General features: G+C 37.1%; 1 protein-coding gene across 1 annotated transcript in view; it reads right to left on the bottom strand.

Annotated features, from left to right (window-relative positions):
- LOC134678432 (uncharacterized) overlaps nucleotides 1–16,710 on the bottom strand; it is a 109,531-nt gene extending 92,821 nt beyond the window's left edge. The window contains exon 1 of the mRNA XM_063537008.1: nucleotides 16,570–16,710. The gene's annotated coding sequence lies outside the window, so the exon portion shown is untranslated. The remainder of the gene's footprint in view (nucleotides 1–16,569) is intronic.
- Between the last annotated feature and the right edge of the window lie 6,277 nt (nucleotides 16,711–22,987).

The following is a 22,987-nucleotide window of genomic DNA, read 5'->3' as shown; positions in this document are numbered from 1 at the left end:
GACGTATACGCGATTTCTGCATATTGTATTAAACATTGGTTAAGCACAGCATGCGTCTTTCAATGCGCTCATACGTATAATCATACAGTCAATTTGGCTCGGCGAAATTTCGTGTTAAACCGAGCAACCAGAGTGAAATCGGGCATTATGTTTATTATAATAATATGAGATTGGCGTATAATGAGTTTTAGAAATTTTGGTCTATGGATGATTGGTTCGCAATTTGTTATGCTAATTGATTTGTTTGGAAATTGGAGTGTTTGTGAATTTAATTGGGATTAAAAGGGTGTAATTATGATTTTAAAGCTTACATGACATTAAAGCTCTCCAAGGGGCCTCTACGTGTTGGATCTATATCCCCACGCAAGCCTATCAAAAGACCGGGATTTGTAGGCCCGTGCATTCCAAAATGGAGAAACAAATTTTAATATTTATCAGAATAATGTTCGTTCTTATATCTCGACATAATTTTATTTGGCCTTATTGGAATTTCACTTTTCCAGTGGCTCTACTAGCTCATTTATGTTACTAGCCTCTTGACATGAGACATTGAAAAGTCAACGAATGACTAATAGTACCAAAAAAGATTGTCAAATATGCAAGATTATTTTTATACAATAAACCATTTACATCAATGAGGTAAAGGATTAGGTATGTAGCTTTCCAATAAACAATGTTTTCATGCTGGCGCAGCATGGTTCTATTTTTATCGCCTATGCCCGTCACTTTCACATTTACATACTTGTTAGAACGTGACAGGCATGGTGACAAGCGATAAAAATGCGACCGTGCTAACGCCGCTGTATTGACATTTTATTTCATTATACATGACATACAGATGTAGTGCATAATTGTTTTCCATCGTATTTCCTCGGAAACGTTCGTGCCACTTCAGTCAACCTTAGTAGGTTTTAGATTCACTCGCTACGCTCGTGGTTCAATTTTGGAATCTTTCGCTTGCTCGCGATCAATATTAGCACGAGCGGTTAAACAACAACTTTGCCCCCTTGTAAAACAAATAACTATTATACAACGTCACGTTTTAAAACTTGCTTATTTAGTCGTAAAAGGTTCAGATGTTATTACCAATTTGTTAGTTGGGAAGGAAACACATCTGTACGCACATTATTGCCATATTATGTAAGCTAATCGTAGCGACACTATTCAGGGTGAAATAGATTCCTGAGAAGCTTTACAAATACTTTCGTACTTTGATAAAATATTCTTCATTATCATGAAAAGACCCGAAATCCGTCCCTTTAGCTCAAAGCTGTTAGATATTTCTATAGCCCTCATCGAAGCGGTATCATTCGTCATTCCGATCGCTTGGCTCTTGGGGGGGGGGGGGGGGGTGTTGATGCTTCGCTGTCCAGTTCAATCATTCCATTCATTCATCACTACGCCAACGCTACGTTTCGCCACTAACTCATAGTACCTACGCCAAGAAATCAGGGCTATAGCCGCGAAAATCGAATTTCGCAAATTGCGGGGACTTTTCTTTTCTCAGTCACTCTAATTACGCCTTCATTGGAGTAAAAGAGAAAGATCCCCGCAATTTGCGAATTTCGGTTTTCGCGGTAGCCGCTCAGGGACCCCCAGTGTGAATTTCATTCGATAGCGTGACGTAATGTACCCGTTTGCGTTAAGTCTCATTTTGTTTTGTTTGTTTGTAACTTATTATTGTTAATAATAATTTTATTTGTATGAATTAAATATCACGTAAAATGTATTTATTTTAACAATAAAAATCTGAATAGCTGTACCTATACTATTTAACCCTTTACCAGGCTAGGGGATATATATTTCCCACATACTTACGGCCTTCAAACATGTGTTCTATTTTTGTGGAGTCAGTCGACTGACTCGATTGTCACTTTTGAAATGTCAGCCTGTACAGCTACCACCAGTTTTGACACTGTCCTATTCACACACGTCTAAGTAACATACTTTCTATGCATCTCGCTCGTACTGGCATATTAGTGCAAGCGAGATGTAGTGGTGGCAGCGGTACTGGTAAAGAGTTACTAATTGGGTGTTTACTTTGAAGTTAAGCCACATTTCATGTTTCACCTAAAACGGATGTTCGCCAAGCGATAGCAACACAGTTGTTAGAGACACTAGTTATAACTAGTTTGAACCGCTTTTCCACGTTTACCCCCCACTTCGAATTAACCCCCCCAATGGCTAACTTTTAAGTGGCAAGTCCTTGCAAACTGTAAACAGGGTGCAGGTTTGCATATTGCAATTTCCTGTGCAAATACACTTGAGATAAATGAAAACGGGACACTTTATGAGGATATTTCGATACAGTCAGGTCAAAAGTAGTGCAAACAAATGGTACCGAAATTAAATCCTATGACTGTACAAACGTCTCAATGTAGAAAACCGAAGGTTGAACTACAAAATACCCTACTGGGAGTTTTTGAGCCGACCCACACTAGCGTCTTGAGCGTCGGCGTCCAGTCAGCGCTATGGAAAATGGCGTCGCTGCGCAGTTGCTTTTTGCAGCGGCCGTAGGGTTGACGCCTGGGCACAGAATGAATAATAGTACTAGGTATAGAAGAATAGGTATAGAAGACTCACTCTCTAACAAAACGCGTCTGTTACGAACAGGACAGATATGGCCGCTAGGTGGCGCAAATGTCACATGCGGCTTATGGATAGCAACAGCAAAGCGACGAAATCGCGGAGTGAGCCACGCCTGGCCCGGGAGACCCTAGTGCGGGGTTTAACCCCATTGTTTACAAAGGTGGGCCCAGTAAGCTCACGGCGGCTGGCCGCGCGGCATTCGGCTAATTAGGACATGTAGCATAAAATTAATGAGCGATACACGCTAATGAACGTGGGAAACGTTGTTTGACATTATTGTTTTTTTAGCAAACGTGCGGTTAGTCTAGGTTTCCCCTTATAGACCAAACAAATTAAGTAGATGTTTTCGAAGAATTCATTCACGCGAGGTTCGATAGGGGGAGGCTGTTTCACGAAAATATCACGACAGATCACGTTGGGGGAGGGGGGGTTGTATAAGGAGACCTCACGTAAATGTGGGTAAAGACAGACAGACAGAGTTAGGTACTATCGCATTTATAATATTAAATGTAGTAGGGATTGAATCGAAAATACGAAATTCAACGGGCAGAACGAATTAGAAAAAAAAGGTTTGTGACTTGCTTGTGCTTATTTACTTACTATATTTTTAGTAAACATGCATTTACATACCTCTCCCAGACAGTTTGTGTTATTTTCACATGGTTTCACAACTAAATTACTTTTCATAGAAATCTTTATTTTAAACGATATTATATGTACCTACATCATATCCATAGGTGAACCTTGTGTGTCGAATTATTCGAAATAAGATTAACGTAAGTATTTTCATTTCAAACAGCCAGTGCCAGTATTAGGTCCCTGGTTATTTAAGAATTATGCACAGAAATTCAGTGAAGTAAAGCCGTTTTTTTTTATAGTAAAACTGAGTTAAGGTCGCCGGAAGACGCTGGATGCGGGTCGCTTCCAAGCGGCACGTATGGAGATCCAACGGGGGAGGCCTATGTTCAGTGGATGTCTTATGGCTGAGATAATGATGATGATGATGAAAACTGAGTTAATTTTATTTAAGGTCTTATTCCAAGCGTTTAACTAATTTGCTATGTAGGTGTATGTGTGTTTGTACGATTCAAATCTTGCAAGTTAAATTCGACCAACTTCCCGGTTTCCGATGAAGCTGAATATTTGCATACATATGTTAATGGGATGACAATGCAATATTATTATGACTTGGAGCTGATCTAACGATGGAGCTGGAAAGTGGCCATAGCAACTGTATGCTAAAATATTCTGATTGTGTACCTCATTTTGTTAGAATTGATGTTTATTAGAATTGTCTCGATGAGTATTAGTTGACTGTTGAAAGAAAAGTAATACAGTCGGCGATTACCTAGAGCTAGTACCAAAAACGGAATATTTGATAAAAATAATTTTTAAGAAAAAAAAACCGACTTCCATGGGGGCCGGTGAAAGATTATTGTAGATGGTACACTACGTAGAAAAGGAGGTAAAATCACCCACTTTTCTACTAGCATTTCGCTTCTGTAATGGCTCCTCTACAGGATGGGCCAACGCCGGCCACTCCAAGGGACGCAGCCATGCGGTAGAATGAGATAGCAATATCACTTGCTCCCTCTAACGCATAAATGCGTCCCTTGGAGTGGCCGGCGTTGGCCCATCGTGTAGTGGAGCCATAAGGGTCGTAGTTCTAGCCTAACCTAACCCACTTCTCAGATAGCAGTTCGGTTCTGTGAGGATCGCAGTTCAAACCTAACCTAACCCACTTAATGGCGCATGCGGTGCGGTGTACGGGGGTTGAAGCGGGAAGGGCTAGTATGATTGGCATCATCATACTTTATACCTACATTTTAAGATAGGTAATCATAGTGATTTATTTAGTTAAGGTATCATAGTGGTTTTCCGGGTCAAGGTCCGGGTGCGAGTCCGGGTCCGAGTCCGGGTCCGAGTCCGGGTCTGAGTCCGGGTCCGAGTCCGGGTCCGTGTCCGGGTCCGAGACCGGGTCCGAGTCCGGATCCGAGTCCGGGTCAGAGTCCGGGTTCAAATCCGGATCCGACTCTAGGTCCGGGTCCGGGTCCGAACCGGATCCGGGTATGAGCCCGAGTCCAGGTCCCAGTCCAAGTCAAAACCGAAATTCGTAATCACCAAACGTGTACCATGCGTCGTTGAAGAGTTCTGTTCTGGTCATCATCAGCAGTTCCACTTCATCAAATGCGACAGTTTTTAATGTAAATGCTTGTTTTTATGATGAAAATACAAAAAAATCTATACGTATGCCATTAATATTTGAGGAGTTCCCTCGATTCCTTATGGATCCCATCATCAGAACTCGAGCTTGACAAAAATGTGGTTAAAAACTTAACTTGCTTAACGAACACAACGAAGAGGAAAAATCGCCAAACGTAAACCATGCGTCGTTGAAGAGTTCTGTTCTGATCATCATCAGCAGTTCCACTTCATCAAATGCGACAGTTTTCAATGAAAATGCTTGATTTTCTGATGTAAATACAAAAATCTTTATACGCATGCCTTTAATATATGAGGAGTTCCCTCGATTCCTTATGGATCCCATCATCAGAACTCGAGCTTGACAAAAATGTGGCTTAAAAACTTAACTTGTTTAACAAACATAACGAAAAGGAAAAATCGACAAACGTGAACTATGCGTCGTTGAAGAGTTCTGTTCTGAAGTTCTGATCATCATCAGCAGTTCCACTTCATCAAATGCAACAGTTTTTAATGAAAATGCTTGATTTTCTGATGTAAATGCAAAAATCTCTATACGCATGCCTTTAAGATTTGAGGAGTTCCCTTGATTCCTCATGGATCCCATCATCAGAACTCGAGCTTGACAAAAATGTGGCTTAAAAACTTAACTTGCTTAACAAACGTAACGAAGAGGACAAATCGCCAACCGTGAACTATGCGTCGTTGAAGAGTTCCGTTCTGATCATCATCAGCAGTTCCACTTCATCAAATGTCACTTTTTTGGATGTATATGCTTGATTTGTTGATAAAAACCCAAAAATCACTATATGTATGCCTTTAAGATTTGAGGAGTTCCCTCGATTCCTCATGGATCCCATCATCAGAACTGGGTTTTGATAAAAACGGGACCAATCTGTATGCATATACATTCAATCAAAAAAAGAATTTTCAAAATCGGTCTAGTAATGACGGAGATATGGAGTAACAAACATAAAAAAAAATAAAAATAAAAAAAATAAAAAAAAACATACAACCGAATTGATAACCTCCTTCTTTGAGATTTGGAAGTCGGTTAAAAATTAGAAGGTACTTTATAGTTCCCTACTTTCCAATAGGGGGAGCGTCTCTCTTTATCTACGGTATAATCTATGACATATGGTCGCGGTAACCATGTATCGTCGTTGGCAGCTTGCCACCGTGTTGTGTTTTCGGTTTTTAAACTAAAAAAGGTCAATAAACTATGTTTTAATAGAATTTATCGAAAATCGAAACTTTAAGCATAAAGGTCCAAGAAGTGAGCCAATGACAAAGTAAGGCAATGTAAAAATTTGACGTTTAATAATAATAATGACACTCTCTCATTCGAGTTGCTGCAAAGTTAGATAAGTTGACCCTAATAGGTTTTTTAATGTAGACCAGGTATGGATGATTCGCGCTGGGCAAGACGACAGTTCTCGAAGTTTTAGCGATGCCATATTGAAAACTGGGGGTTTGAACATTCCCAAATTTATTTCCCTAATAATAATATCGGTTAATAATAATGGAAGCTGATTTATTTTTAAATTCTCCAGCAAAAACCGGCAGATGTCAAAGATACAGCACCCTCTTTAAATTAAGCCATTGTTGAGACGATCGCGCTAGCATCAGAATTGGAGTAGGCCGAACAATTGTTGTACAAGTCGAAGACGGTTTATTGTTAACCTAACCTTATAATTCACGATAAGGAAGTGTGCGAAATTGTCCCTTAGTAAAACTACAAGCTAAAATATACCCTGCCACAAACGCGCAGAGTTGGATTTTGAACGAGCGCGCGCGAATATTCCTGATCTATTTTTTTTAATGCCTTGTATGACTTGATTTATATTTACGTGGGAAACTGAGACTAAGGGGTGGCTGATTACTTATTGATATTTATAAGTTCGGCCCGATGGGGCTCGGGTGTCTTGGCTGTTTGAGCGATTTCCGATCGTGGTCTTGCAATAATTTAAAAAGCTAAGCGGCTTTTTTACAGTCCACTGGTCGTGGGCGCGCTGACCTTTCGGCCAGGTATGTTGAAGACTGGACTTTGTAGAATATAAATTATAACATTTGTAGTTCAGTTTGCTGTGTACTGCACTTACATATAACTTATATAACGACATAGTCATTTTATGGTAAATAAAAAAAATTATTTATATAATGTAAAAATGGCGCCGCATAAAGTTGTCGTAAATTTACCGCAACGATGGTTATTGGGCAAACCCTTGTTTGATGTGAAAGAGTAATAAGCTCATTAAACGAAACGTTCACATTTTGTGAAAGAATATTTGGTAATAGGTACTCGTAACGATAATATCTAAGTACTTACCTATAGAAAATGGTGCTCATAGCAAAACCAACTTACCGCACATTTTACAAAAAAAAACCGGGTAAGTGCGAGTCGGACTCGCACACGAAGGGTTCCGTACCATAATGCAAAAAAAAACCGAAAAAAAAAGAAAAAAAAAACGGTCACCCATCCAAGTAATGACCACGCACGACGTTGCTTAACTTTGCCCCATTTAAATCTTTATTTTATTCTGTTTTTAGTACAGTGAAACCTGGTTAATTGGCACCTGGATAAATGGAAAACCTCAATAATTGCAACCAAAAGTCCGGTCCCGGTCCCTTGAGACCAAAAGGCCTCTATAATTGAAATTTTGGAACCTCTATAATTGCAATTTAGATTTTTAGTGCTTTTCGTAATTTTGCCTCTGTAATTGACCACATCGCAACTTAAGACCTCTATAATTGACACTGTGCTAAAAAAATCCGTTATTTTTGCTCTTGTTTTTACCTCTATTATTGAAACGAGTCTTACTTATTACCTCTGTAATTGAAATAATGTAGTTGTAGACAGCAGAAACAATATTTTAATAGCAATGATCATTTTATTTATATCTCCATCCAGAATTCAATTTATTTATTGGGTATCTATCAAAGCCTGTAGTAGGTGAAATAGTTTTGATCAATAAAAAACAAAGTATGCTTTTTACGTTCTAATAAAACTTTCTTCTACAATTCAAGGGATTTTTTTAAATCCAAATGATAAGAAAATAAAGTGGTAATTAATGTAAGTAGTGTAAAAGTGCAAGTATAGACAGAAGCAATATACATATATACCAGAAACCCAGAACGTAAGCGTGTAATTCTACTTTAAAGGGTTATTTGCACTGCACCTCCATAAAAGAAATTTGTCAGAACGCAACCTCTATTAATGAAAATCTATAATTGACACAACGATTTTTCAGACCTCGTTAATTGACACGACCTGCTTAAATGAAAAACCTGGTTAATTGACAAAAACTGGCCGGTCCCTTGAGATTGCAATTATCCAGGTTCCACTGTATTTGTTATTATAGCGGCAACAGAAATACATCTGTGAAAATTTCAACTGTCTAGCTATCACGGTTCGTAAGATACAGCCTGGTGACAGACGGACGGACGGACGGACGGACAGCGAAGTCTTAGTAATAGGGTCCCGTTTTACCCTTTGGGTACGGAACCCTAATTACCCTTTGGGTACGGAACCCTAAAAACGGTGATTAAAATGGTGGAAAATCTTTAGGTACCTAAGCCACGCGTAGGTAATAAAATAAAAATACTTAAATGTAATAAAAGTCATTAAACCTCAACATTTAGAGATATTTAAAGATGTTATAATTTTATTATTGTTATAACGCCATAAAATTTTATGACTTCATGTTGCCAAAAGCGAACTGAGTTACAGTAACTCAATAATATAACAGTAAAATATTTTAACAACCGTCTTTTAGTTCACAACCGCGATCGAAACGCAATGTTTTTTTTCCGAAACTCCCCTTAATTGTTGGCTGTATGCCCCTGTTCCTTAAGTCATTTATTACGCAAAAGAAAAAGTTTGTCTATTGTCGTTTTTGAAATAAGAACTTGTTCCGGCGTGGTGCGATTTTTCAACTTTTTTTTCTGAAAAAGGGTTGACCGGTATTTGTTATTGTGTTGAAAATAGGAATTGTTATTTCACAAATATTGACTGCGCGAATGGGAGAGCGTGAACTGGTTCAAAACAATCCGGATTGGTGTGTTAGTGCTTTTCCAGGTTTTGTTTGCGCGTTTGCGGGGCAAAGGCAAAGGTAATTCATGTAGGCTGTTTGAATTTCGAATGTCCTGGAAACCTTTTTATGGCTACTAGGAAGGGAAAGAATAAGCAATCAGACATTTCTTGAGCTTGTTTGGCAAGGAAAATTGTATTATCGAGTCATGGAAGAACATTGATACATATATGTATAATAAGTATACTTACTTGGGTCATGGCCGTCATGGGTGATATTGGTTATTACTCTTATAACTTATATTGGCTACATGATGTACATAGTTTATGAAATATGGGAGCTACATTCCTATATTGCATATATCTACAAAGTTGATGTAAATTGATCATAATTTTCCCTTGAGGTACTTAACGTATTTTGATATTTTCTAGGAATCGTAAGCACATTCGTGCTCTTTTGTATTTCGCTTCAAGTTTACCTAAATCAATTATACACGATTATCACTGAACTGTAAGAAATTATATCACATTTCCAACCGTAAGTCCCCCGGAGACTTAATCCAAAACAAATAACTCTGGGAACCAGGGCCCCACGAGCTTACGGTCAGAGGTTAAGGGGACCGTATACCTAATACAGTCCCCATCAGATATATCTGCTCGGCCAAGGTGCTTACAAATATCTAAACACGCCTCTATTATCAAGACACTAAAGGGCAGGTTTAGATATTTTGAGCACCTCGGCCGCTTCGATATATCTGATGGCGACTGTACAAATAGCTGACCAAACATGAGTCTTGTTACAACGACTTAAGGTCGAGCGATGGGTAGTTAAAGTGGCGATACAATGACCATGGTACTGACACCTGGGCTTGTTATATAGCTTGTATGGCTGGACTGAGGTATGGGCGAAAAGTGACAGTAGAAGAAATATGGTGAAATTTATTCAAATTACACTTTACTTTTACCGCTATACTAAGTCTAATGAAAAATGGTAACGGAATGGAAATAAAAATCTTGGAACACTTTTTTATCCTAAAAGGAGTAAAACCGCTCGTGATTCTGAGTAGAAAATGTAGAAATAACACAAAATCCAAATGTAAAGAAAAGTGTGTACCTAATACAATGTAATTAATTTCGTAGTGCATTTGGGCGAATTCTTTAAAAATATATGTCTATGTATTTTAAATAGGATTAAAAATTTGCATTTAAAAAGTTCTAACTTTAGCTCTTTCCATCCTGACTTCATATATGAAAGATCGCGTTTATTTTAACGTTTGTTCCGAAGACAATTTAGTTTTTTGCGCGCCAACCCCCAAGTAAATCTTCTAATCAAAAGCGCGTTCCTTTTTTGAATATTAAACAAATAAATTACAAGTCTACAACATTATCTGTGCGTGTGGCGAAATATGCAACTAGCTTCATTCCATAACAATTTTAAAGATTTTGGAAGATGCAGCGCCTTTCTAGCCGCATTTGTTAATTTGTCTTGACTATTTAAACTTTTATTCTTGACAAATTGACGTTTGCGGTTCGAAAAGGCGCTTTATCTGCGACCACGTTGAAATTGTTATGGGATAGAGTTCGTTCCATATTCTGCCACTGGCATGAATAACTTTGTAGTATTAAGTATTAAAAGAAATAAAATTTCAATGACAATGAGATTTTACGATTTGCTTGACGCAAGGAAGTGTCGTGAAGTGATGTTCTTGTTTTGGATGCGGAACGATTTGTTTTTATTTTTTTATGGAGTGACAGTTTATTTGTAGGGAGTGTATGTGCCTGAGTTTCTTTCAATTTTAATTTGCGGTTTCGTGTGCTCATTTTGTCTGTTGAAATCTTGAAATTATAAATTTATTAACACTATGTCAAATTAAATAAAATGAATAAAAGTAAATAAAAAACGATATACTTATAGTTTTTTGCTGATTTTGTGCTAATGCTATCCCTAAAAATATAATGCTAAAATACACAAGTGAAAAAAATATTTGACAGTTAGTCATATGTTATATTACGATCCTATATCGATATTAAATTATTATTTTGGACCTTATGCGGACCATATAAAGCTAGCATCCGCATAGAAAACATCCTATGCGAAATTGCTAAACGCGACTATAAAAAACCTAATGAGTCTCAGACCCACTAGACTGTAAAGCAGAATTCTCACAATAAAAAACCTACTTTCAAAACTGTGCAAAAAATCAACACGGTTCGTTGACTGCAAAGGGTGCCTTATTAAAATCCATCGCGGTCCTTTTCCCGCTCGCGGGTTTTGCGCATTTCCCGTCTCTTTCCCACTAATTAAGGGCCCCAGTGACCCGTGAAGGTAAGAACTCGTGAGAAGGCATGATCCTTTGTTTTACTTTTTAAGTGCTTTATAGGGCTCTTATAATGGTTGCGGTTGATAGCTTGACTTTAGCGATGTGTTTTGTATGATCGGTTTAACAATGACCCTTGTGCGTCTTTTGTTTTGCGGATCTATAACTGCAATATTTGATTTAAAAAAAAACAACCCTTGTAATGTACACTATCACATACATATATGCGCATGTGTGTGTACCTACTTATTTTATTGGTTATAAACTATAGGCTGCTCTGACATTGGATCAATATTTCTTCAGTGCAATTTTTGGTTTTCAAGTTTTAAGGGGCCCACTGATTAACAGCCCGCCGGACGGTATCGGCCTGTCAGTTGTTCGGAACTGTCAAATTTTTTTTCCAACTGACAGGACAATACCGTCCGGTGGACTGAATCATTGGCCTCTTTAGATTTTTTGATAAATGTAGGTGTAGGTGTCGTTTTTAGATTGTATTTTTGGTATTTATTGTACCATTAATAAAATTGTGTGTCGCGAGCAATAAAGTACAGCCAAAGAATTTAATTTTAATACAGTATTCGTATTGAAATCAACTACCTTGACCGTGCTTATTAATTTTTTTCATCATAATATGACAAAAAAAAATAACAATAATTACGTAGCTCCAAAGTTACGAACTTTCATTTAAAATCTATCATTAAAAAAAAAACAAAATCATGCAAAAAATAATCGCTGAGCAAAATCGCTATGCTGCTGTTGGTAAAAAAATCGCTTTGCTTGTCAAAGGTTGACTTTTTATATTTACTTATTTAAATAAAACAGTCGAAAGGTATAAAGGCATAATTAATTATAGTTAAATATATTGACATTTACAAATTATGTTGCCATTCTAGGTTTGCCAGTATGACAAGTAAGACAACTGTCATTTTCCTACTTCAATACGGTGTATCAATTCTTCCATTTGTATTTTTTTACATCTTGCTATGAAATTAAAATAAATAAATATATTTTGACAACACCTAAGTTTGGATTTGCCTGACCGCCTGACCGCTGTCACAGGAACAAAATTATAATAAAACCATAAATAATTATAAAAAATATAGTAAAAGTCTGAGTTGGTAAAATAGATGGCGCTGTACTTAAAATTCCATACTTCGTTAATTTTGGACACTTGCGTCTAAATGTCAACGGTTTGTTAGATTTATGCGAATTTCCGGTTGAACTTTAAAATGGCGAAGGCGTCTCCAGAGTATTAATTTTTGGTGTTTTGCTCATTAATGTTGTATAAAGTACTTATAATGTTGATAGCTTAAGTTATTGTACAGTAACCTTTTTCTTCCTCGCGTTATCCCGGCATTTTGCCAAGGCTCATAGGAGCCTGGAGTCCGCTTGACAACTAATCCCATGATTTGACGTAGTTTTTAAGAAAGCGACTGTCAGCTGACCTTCCAACCCAGAGGGGAAACTAGGCCTTATTGGGATTAGTCCGGTTTCCTCACGATGTGTTCCTTCACCGAAAAGCAACTGGTAAATATCAAATGATATTTCGTACATAAGTACAGTAAACTATTTAATAACTATATTAATATAAGTATAACTAATGTATTTTCGATAATCCATTCCATCGCGGCTATTTGTAAAGCCCCGCTGTCACTTTACTAAAAGCACAGAAAAAACATCCTCCAGACTGAGCATAGTCGCGCATACCCCCTCTGCCACGCGTACGGTAAATTTACTCCATGTTCGAGTCGAAAGTGTCTTTGTGTGACGTCTGTGTCTTTGAACGGACCAATCACGGCACGGGACTTCGCTCACCTCGTCCCGCGCACTCTCGCATTTTTGGCATCATCGGTTTCATGAAATAATTGCTCTAAACTCGGTCTAGAGGTTTCCTAGTCTATGACTAAAAGTAACCACTGTACAACGTTGTACAACCTAATGCTTTAGTTGCTTTACGAAAGTGATACAACTTACGACTAGTACAATTTCACCAATACGAGTGGACACTGCTGATATTAGCGTAATTATTGTGTAGGTAGGTATACATTTTATCTCCCAATGTTGACACTGGCGAAATTGGCTCGCTGGACAGATATATACCATAATTAAAAAAAAACGAAACCTTTTTGAATAAAACGTCATCATAACTGGAGATTAATAGAACGCACCTTACCCTACAAGGGGCCTTAAAGAGCCTTACTTTACCTTAGGTTATATTTTTGTTACAAGCGGTTAGAAAAAAACTCTATTTGATTATATATTTAATATTATATAATAATGTGTAGCAAGTTTGGCCTGGCCAGTCACACACGAGCTCACGCGAGAGGGAAAACCCTTAATTGCTGAGGTCGCCATTTTCGAATTCGATGTGAAGGACTAATACATATATATTATATACAAGTCTGCCCGATGTATTTGCTAGAAATATATCGCTACACCGTCTACGCCTTATAAAAAAAGTCCCCCGCCGCGTCTGTCTGTGTGTGTGTTTATAGTAACAGCACCAGTCATGGGACATTTAAGAGGAAATTTGGAGCATTTATGATATTTCCCTTATACATGTAAATAGTCTACCGCTTAGCGTGTTAAAAGATGAAAGTCCTATCCGTCTTTCATATTTTAGGCGGGTTGTATCAAAGATACTGCAATTAGTTTCCACATATTTAACAAATTAAAACTATGCTTTTTTTCTCCAGTCATGGACACCAAAGTTCCAGTAATGGGCCCCCTATAATGGACATTGCTCTATCAGTATAAAATATTGAAATGGGGAATAAATTACGGCAAAATAAAACAATTTTTGGTATAAGCTTTTATCGCTGAATGTATTTTTCTTTCCACAGCCAATTATTATTGTATTAGATCCATCGAGACAATTCTAACACAATTAGTTAGGGTTTAATGCGATAAAGTTCCCATGGCCACCTCCTGTCTCCATCATCAGATCAGGTCCATGTTATCATAATATTGCATTATCATCCGATTTGCATACTTAATTATGTACTTACACAAAATTTCAACTGAATCGGAAATCGAAAAGTGGCTCAAATTCAGCTACCAAGATTGGACCCACACTAACTAACAGGGCAAGTTAAATAAAAGTTTGGAAAAACGATATTAATTTATCCGAAGTCCGAGAATACCTCCTGATTGACATATATCTTAACTACATTTTATTTCTGTATTGTTTAAACATGAAGTTATGGCATAGCAAGCATCATTCTGTCATTTGTCCCATCATAGGAGGTACGCAGTTTTACAGCTCCTATAATGGGATTGGGCCAAATACCACTATTTTTTTACATCTGTGGAGTCACAACATAGTGTGTTGTGTACCTTATCTCATGGTAAATGCAATTAACAAAACACATTCTAGTTTTCATCAAGTATTAATTAAATAAATTTAAATAAATTAACTCACCTCTCTTAGCGAAATTGTTAAGAATTCGTAGTGGTATTTTTTTTCAGTGACACGACAACTTTTAGGTTGACGCCAATTTCTTAAAAAACAACCAAATTTAATAAAACTTCAAACTGAAACAGCTCTAGGACTCTTATTTATGATAATATACAGCCAGTGTTTATAAACTACTTTTAGATACTTATTTTAGAGGAATTATGTTTTTTTGTCCCATTACTGGTTCCACGTCCATTATAGGGTCCACTACTATATATGTTCGCGATAAGTAACCTCAAAAACTCGAATGGATTTTCATGCAGTTTTCACCTATCAGAGTGATTCTTGAGCACCATTGCACCATTCTTGGCACTAAAATTTTCCATTTAGCATCTGGCATATTTTTTAGCATAATTTAGTCTAAGCCAATTTTGCACCAACTTGGCAGCAACAATATACGCCATCGCTTTATGTGGTTCATATTTTCATATGAATTTTGACTTTTGTGGACGGATGGACGTCGACGGTCTATATAAAGTTGGTCAAGCAGATCTTGTCAGTAGAAAAAGGCGGCAAATTTGAAAAATGTATGTGTTTGAAGTGTCTATAATTTCAAGTGACATTTTAACATAAATATTTCAAAAATCTTTGGATTAATTTTGGAATAATCTAGACATTAGTCTAGCATTTTTTTATAATCTGAGTTGGCAACACTGTTCTTGAGAAAGATTTAGGTGTATAATTTGTTAAGGTTTTGTGGAACCAGTGCGAAGCCGGGGCGCGTCGCTAGTTACAATATTATTATGGTCTTATCTTATACCAATATTCAATGAATATTATGAACATTTAAAGGCAAAGTCTGGACTCCGATGGTCCGATAAGGAAACATATGCTTATGACAAACATTTTTTTTAATAGCGCACGCGCACAAGTGATATGTATACCTACTTATACCGACTTTTTTTAAGTTGACTTATAATTTATCCTTAAAAAATACTTGTGACATCTGCCATAAAAATTTAAGTAGGTAAGTAGGACGACTAGTACAGTCACCTGCAATAAGATGTTACTCTTCAAAGGCCGGAAAAAGGTGTGACATGCTCTTATAGCTCAACAAACTAAGATCGTGTCAGATATTTTTGCGACCTTCGTTGTGTAAGATATAATTGTATGTGACTGTACAGAATATGTTGCTATAATCATCTCTTTCAGATTTTTGCCGTCGTAGGATAAATTGTGTAAAATTATAGGAGTTATATTCATAATAATCTGTTTATTATAAGTACCTATTAATTCGAAATGAGCCAACGGTCCTCAAACTTTTCGGAGTTTTCGGTGATTAGGCGACAAATATTCTTTCGCGTTAATCGGTTGAAGCAATTTAAAAATGTGTAGGTATATCTCTACTTGATGCACCTAGGATTTTTTAAATAATAATATTATTATTGATTACCCTCCACACATTACAATATAAAAAGAACACGAGAAATGCTGATCCTTTGTAGGTTATGCCAAATAAAAAAATGCCAACAGTATTACTTAATTATTGAATCCCAAATGTTGGAATACCGTCAATATGAACTGAACACGTGGTAAACTTAGTATAATCTTATAAAGCCATACACGAAATCCCCCTCTAGTACAATTCAAAAAATTAATTTATAACATTATTATGCGTCAATTTTACATTAGAATGCTTTAAGATGATTTAAGATTCAATTTAATGTCATGCGACGATTAAAGCAATGGCTTCCTATTATAAACACAAATTTTAATTGTAATTTAAATCAAGTGACTTACTTACCTACACTTTTACTTTTTTATGTGTACCTACGAGAATAAATAACCTAATAAGTGTAAGTAATAAGAAAATTTTCTACGCTAAATAAAACATTAAACTTAACGACAACGTCTGTCTTTTTATAATCACTTCACACATAAAGGTTTTTCGGCCCGCCAAAGTGCAAGACAACCGCCGACTATTCAAAAGCCGCTTTATAAAAAAACACAGTATTCACTAAAATGAAACTTACCAAAAACTCGCACTTTCCACAATAACAATCCTTATATAAACACACACGCAACATTCGATATTCGAAAATTCGAAACTGGCCGCACGTTGAAATTAAAAAAGTATCAATTAAAAAGTTATCCGCGCATGCGTACCGTGCTTACGCGCGCAATGCCCGCGCTCGAATAATTCAAATACAGAACAGAACTTACCTGGCCGCGTGTTGATATTGCTTATTATACGCAAGTGAGTCGAACGCTATAAAGACCAGTGATCGAGTGGACTTTAGATGCTTGACAAGTCTTCGAGGTAATAGCACGTATTTTTGTACTGGTTACTTTGTATTCGACTCAGTATACGATTGGAACCATAACTGGGGATGTGACATGCCACATGTTCTCTTATCCCACTTATGCTTTTGTATCTTGTATAGGTGTGAGGGAGAATGAAATAGGTATTGTGAAGGTGGAACGGTCACGATGTTTTTTTTTTGTCTCTTGTGCGGATTTTTGATATGAGATAGGTACTATTGAAACGATAAGTAAGGGTAGATCGTAAAAGTCTAGAGACACATGCTTAGGAACTTCTATGTCTATAAAATATGTTTAAAGTAAGTAATGTAATATTATTTATTGACATTAAAAAGTGGAAATGTCAAAAACTTGTCACAAGATTACTATACTGGGTCAAGCAGATCTTGTCAGTAGAAAAAGGAGGCAAGTTTGAAAAATATAGGCGCGAAAGGATATCGTCCCATAGAAAAATTGAATTTCGCGCCTTTTTCTACTGACAAGATTTGCTTGACCATCCTAATGAATAGCAAAAAAAATATCTTGGACGGTCCTCTTTATTGCGTATATCACCCCATTACACAAATAATGGTTTTTTTTCAAAATTCGCGTAAATCAGAATTAATTGAATTGAACGAATGGTACACACAAACCATGACGAACGAATGAACAGTAAATTAAAAATATACAGTAGTTTATTTTATTTATTTTGGTGTGCATTTCTGAGGTTCTTTGTTAAAAAGCTTAACATTGGTTACGGTCAGAATTCTTAGTTTTGTTCACGTATAAGAAAAAAATATTTTTTTGGGATTTTTCTTATTCAATCTTGCCTAGAACAATATGTACCTATAGCCCCTTATTTATGAATTATTTTTTAGTTTTCATAGGCACTACATAGAATGTATGATGATTCGAATAAAGGAATTGATTTGACAGGTCAGTCAAACGTCCTATTGCGAAAGTTGGTACTTATCTCATGACTGGCGATTTGACAGAATAATCATGCTATAGTCTGTAAAACAACTTAGTCATTAGGAAAAGGCGCGACATTTAAATTTTCTATGGGAAGATAACCCATCGCGCCTTTATTTATAAATTGGCCGCCTTTTTCTACTGAAGGAAATGGCTTGATAGACTATAATGACCTTTACTGAAGTCATCGATACAGTGCAATTTGAGATACATTGCGGCACTTGATCGATCGATTGACTTCGTTACTCTTGCTTGCCCGGCAATTATACAGAGTGGCCAAAAATAAGTGCATTCCCGTTGCCAGGGGGGTTTTGGGATTGTACTTACTGAACAACATTTACTATGGCACCAACACCGAAATCGCGAAAAAGAAAATTGGCCACTTCATACATTTTGGCTGGTCCATTTTCTATGAGAGGGTAATTTTATTCGGGATTTTAGGGTTGGTCCCAAAGTTGCTCAGTATAATCCCAAAACCTCCCTGGCAAAACGGGAATGCACTTATTCTTTAGCCACCGTGTATAAAATCGCATGCCCTTTGTTGCAACGTCTGTAGAAGCCTTAAGCTGACAGTAGCGTTAGGTAAGGGACACACTATTACTTTTTTATTTTGTTTAATTTAAATATAAACACGTTGTTTTCACATGTTTTTAATCGGCCACATGTCTTGGAAGGCGTGCCCGGGCCGATGTTAGTCGAAAAAGGAAAACACTCGAAATGGTCCGGATATCGGCGTGTGCGCACGTTACGCACCTGCCTTTAATAACATTACGGTTCTCAAACTTGACGCGCCTTATCTAACTTACTTAAGGTGCGAGTCCTGCCTAGCCAAAGACTACTGCCTGATTCGAACTTTGAGATACGTCAATTAATAGATCTAGAAACGATATGGATCAGATATTATTATGTCAGTGCCACTGTGACGTTTCTTCAAACAAAAACGTCACTTTAGACACTGGCACATCTAATCCACAATAATATCGTTTTTAGATCTATCGATTGACGTATCTTAAAGTTCGAATTGGGCCGTCATTAATTGCACTACTAGATGAGTAAAATCTAAGACAATTTCGTGTTTTGAATTTGATTGCCACACACCAGATGGCGCTGTACGGCTGAGCACATATTAAAAAAAATACTTAGAAATTGATAAATCGAAATAACGTTGCGTTCTCCATTGCAAAGGCAGAATACATGCAAATTATGTTTTGTGAGGAGATGTTATGCGTGAAGCTTTCTGTCTTGTACCTATTAGTTTTTCTTTCTTACATTTTCTTCTGTTTGTCCTTTTTAGACTGTATCATGTACATATCTAGTTTGTATAAATACTGTCTATTATTAATTTCCCAATGTATTAGTTCGCTGTAATGCTGTGTAATTAAATTTTAACCATTAAAAAAAACTTTGAGAACCGATGTCGCCGGTAACTAATGTACGTCAGCTCAATCCTAATTATACAGGGCCGACAGGTGAAATGGTTCTGTCATACAAGTTTTTTGCACTTTTAATTGTTCTCAGAAAAAAACTTTTTTTAGTTCCTTGTTCTGACAATCTGATTAAAACACAGACTACACAGATACCGCATTATGATGCGTTTACTAGATTTAGACTAAGAAAAGTCTGCAGCGATTTTGATAGCATACGCAGTGCAAGTCATAATTTCATAGAAGTTCGACGATTAAAATAACACTTGCACTAGCTGCGTGTGCAGACTTTTCTTGGTCTAACTCTAAGAGCTGCAATCTTCACACTGCTTCTCTAGGTACGTGATACTGCCGTATTCGAACTTCAAGATATTCACAAGAGACGACACGTAAGTACTAAATACTAGATCCATTCTAGATACGTTATAGTTTAGATATCAACTAGTTCTCTTTTGCAACGCAATTCGGGCAACCAATGTCACTTTTACGTTAGATAGAGTAAGATATCTATTAGATGTGAATTGGATCTCTTAGTCATATCCTGTGGAAATCGTTCCAGAGTATCTCCAGAATCGAGCAAATGTCAAATTTGACAGGTTAGATCTTAAATATATCGTTATCGTATCTTGGTGATGTCTAAAAGATATCTAATAGATGTCTATTTCAAAATCCAAATCGGGCCCATAAGCGCTGTCTCGCTCACACACAGTAATGGGTGCCGGATCCGCATCAGCGTATCCGGGTTAAACAATTTGACCGTTTCGTTTCGGTGGTAGATCAACCCTTCACCAAGATCGAGATAAGGCATACATATTATACGCACCTGTTGGACTATATGGCGGTTAATATAATTAATATGATAATTAATGAATATAATAATTTCCCAGATAAATATAATACCTACTTGCTTAACAAATATGTATCATAGAATGTTTGCGTGCAGTAAGTAAAAAAAAAATACTTTCAATGTGTCTGGGTAAGCGTTGTTCATAAACTATTCCAAATTTCAAATCGATAGCTTAAGTGGTTCTCGAGATATTTAGCGATGTGACAGACAGACAGACGGACAGAGCGTTATGGTGACAGTCCATTTCCAACGACAGCTGCACTACCTACTGTTCATTTTACTATGGAAATTGACTATAACGCCGACGCGTTCAGTACCAGGGCTATAACCGCGAAAAACGAAGTTCGCAAATTGCGGGCATTTTTCTCTGTCACTTTTTCAAAGATCCCCGCAATTTGCGAAAAGCGGTTTTCGCGGTGCAGCTGCAGTCAGATATGGAATGTTACCATTACTGATAATTCCTCTACTCAATGCTAGATGTTGACTAAGTACGAAAATAAAAGACGTGTTGGTTCTAAAACTGATGTATGGGTTGAGCACTCTATTTTCTTTCTCTATGCCTTTAGACACATCGATCGCTTTGTGAGTGTATTTCTGTCACTATTAAGGTGGCCACTGACGAGCCTTCCAACAGTCCAAATAGCGTGGCTGCAGTCCAAAATCGGTCCGTGAATGTCAAAAACGTACAATATTTAATATTAGGATGCCGTCCATTTGGATGAATCCATTGTAATGGCATCCATTTGGAAGGCTCGTCACTGGCCTGCTTAAAACTGATGTATGGAGTGAGCACTCTATTTTCTTTCTCTATGCCTTTAGACACACCGATCGCTTTGTGTCTCTCTATCACTCTTCCATATTAGTGTGACAGTGACAGTTGCGTTTCGTTCGCTACAGAGCGTTAGCGACTGGCGTGTTGTCTACGGGGGCCAGGGCTATAACCGCGAAAATCGAAATTCGCAAATTGCGGGATCTTTCTCTTTTACTCCAATGACGGCGTAATTAGAGTGACAGAGAAAAATCCCCGCAATTTGCGAATTTCGATTTTCGAGGTTATAGCCCAGCACGGATTGATTGACTCATCAGTAAAAACAACACTTATTTGACAGTAAATATACCTTAGCCCTTGGTAATAAGGCTTAAGAAAGATTTAACTATTTTTTTTTTATGAAACAACAGTTGGTGGAGTTACACATCTGTTGCTAATCCAATTTGAAGAAACGGCTTTAAGCCTATAAAAATAAATAATATTACGCCCATTATACATACCTATTTGTCTGTTATAGAATTGAGAGTTAATGTTATTGGGGTCCCATGATGGGCAGTCTAAAATTTCGTGTTAAGGTAACGTGCTACTATTTTCCAAAATCATCACAACTATCACTAGTCTATTTGTATACAGTCAGTAGCAGAAACTCAATTATTAACAGATGCTTAGCTTTAACAGATAGGTTTACAAAACAGATATATAATTTGACTAACTGGAGGCACTTTTTTCTTACGTCAAGTTAATAATTCTTAAAAGTAAATGAGTGGCGACCTAGCGCTATTCATAAACCATTTTCATAATGTTTACAGACACTTTACAGACTCTACGTATATAGTGTGGAAAGATAAGTCGGGCCCTGGAGGAAAACTACCTTAAATCCTTAAGCTGGCTCATTTTACTTAAATGAGACATTCCTTTATTTTTAAAAAGAAACAAATCTGCATTTAAAGACTTTTCTTCTTTTTTCTTCAATTTCGCTCGTCTAAAAAGGTACTGTACTGTAAAAAGTAAGTACCTGAGTACTAAATATTCGATTTTATGGATATTTTGTACGACAGACGAGTGTAAGACCTAATGTTTCTTGGAGAAATGTTAACATTAATATTGACTGTATCAACTAGTAGAAAAAAAATTGCGAGTGCTTATTTTTTGGAAGCTTTACTCGGTTCGATTCCCAGTTGAGACAAGCGAATTTTTAAAAATCTTTAAATGAAGTTTTGTTTCTTTTTAAAAATAAAGGAATGTCTCCTTTAAGTAAAATGAGCCAGATTAAGGATTTAAGGTAGTTTCCCTCCAGGGCCCGACTTATCTTTCCACACGGTAAGTAGGTATATATTTGAAATGTTGGTATAGCTGTGTACTCTGTGAGGAGTAGCTCCAAACAAAAAACAAAATAAAATGTATAAATCCTATACCGAATGTCACCGTCACGCTACGTGCGCGCACGCAGGTGAATAATTCGATTAATTACCGGCCACGTGAGAAATCGTCCAATTTACAGTTTTAACACGACATCTGTTGTTCTAATGTGATCGTTATAGGGCCAAATACCTTTTAGTAACACCGTAGTACGGAAATCGTTTTATACAATTACATATCATATTGATGCGGATCCAGACAGTGTCACAGAATAAATAATAGTACTAGGTACAGAAGACTCACTCCCTAACAAAACGCGTCTGTTACGATCAGCACAGATATGGCCGCTAGGTGGCGACAGCGCCACGCGCGGCTTATGACAAACCTCAAAATTGGGGCCGATATACTTTTAGCTACCTGTAGCAAAGCGACGAAATCGCGGAGTGAGCCACGCCTGACATTTTTTAAGTGTGAATGGAACATGGCTATAAATATGCAGTCATCACACGGGATTGTTTTGCCATTTTGGGTTCTATTCTTGTTTATTGTAAATTCTATAGCGTAAGTATTGGACAACCAACTTAGTTGGGACCGCGGATCGTGATGGTACTGTAAAGGGGACGGCCTATGGGAGGACGCTGTGGGCATGGAAATGCTGAATATCACTTTATATATTTATTTTCAGCTAGTTTACAAATAAATATCTGCACTCGATGGCTGCCTCTAATCGAATGCCAATGCCGCACCGCGTTCTATTTGACAGCGGGCTGATATTCTAA

Source organism: Cydia fagiglandana, chromosome Z, assembly GCF_963556715.1.
Source record: "Cydia fagiglandana chromosome Z, ilCydFagi1.1, whole genome shotgun sequence".
NCBI lineage: Eukaryota > Metazoa > Arthropoda > Insecta > Lepidoptera > Tortricidae > Cydia > Cydia fagiglandana.
This window is presented reverse-complemented; position numbering and strand designations above follow the sequence as displayed.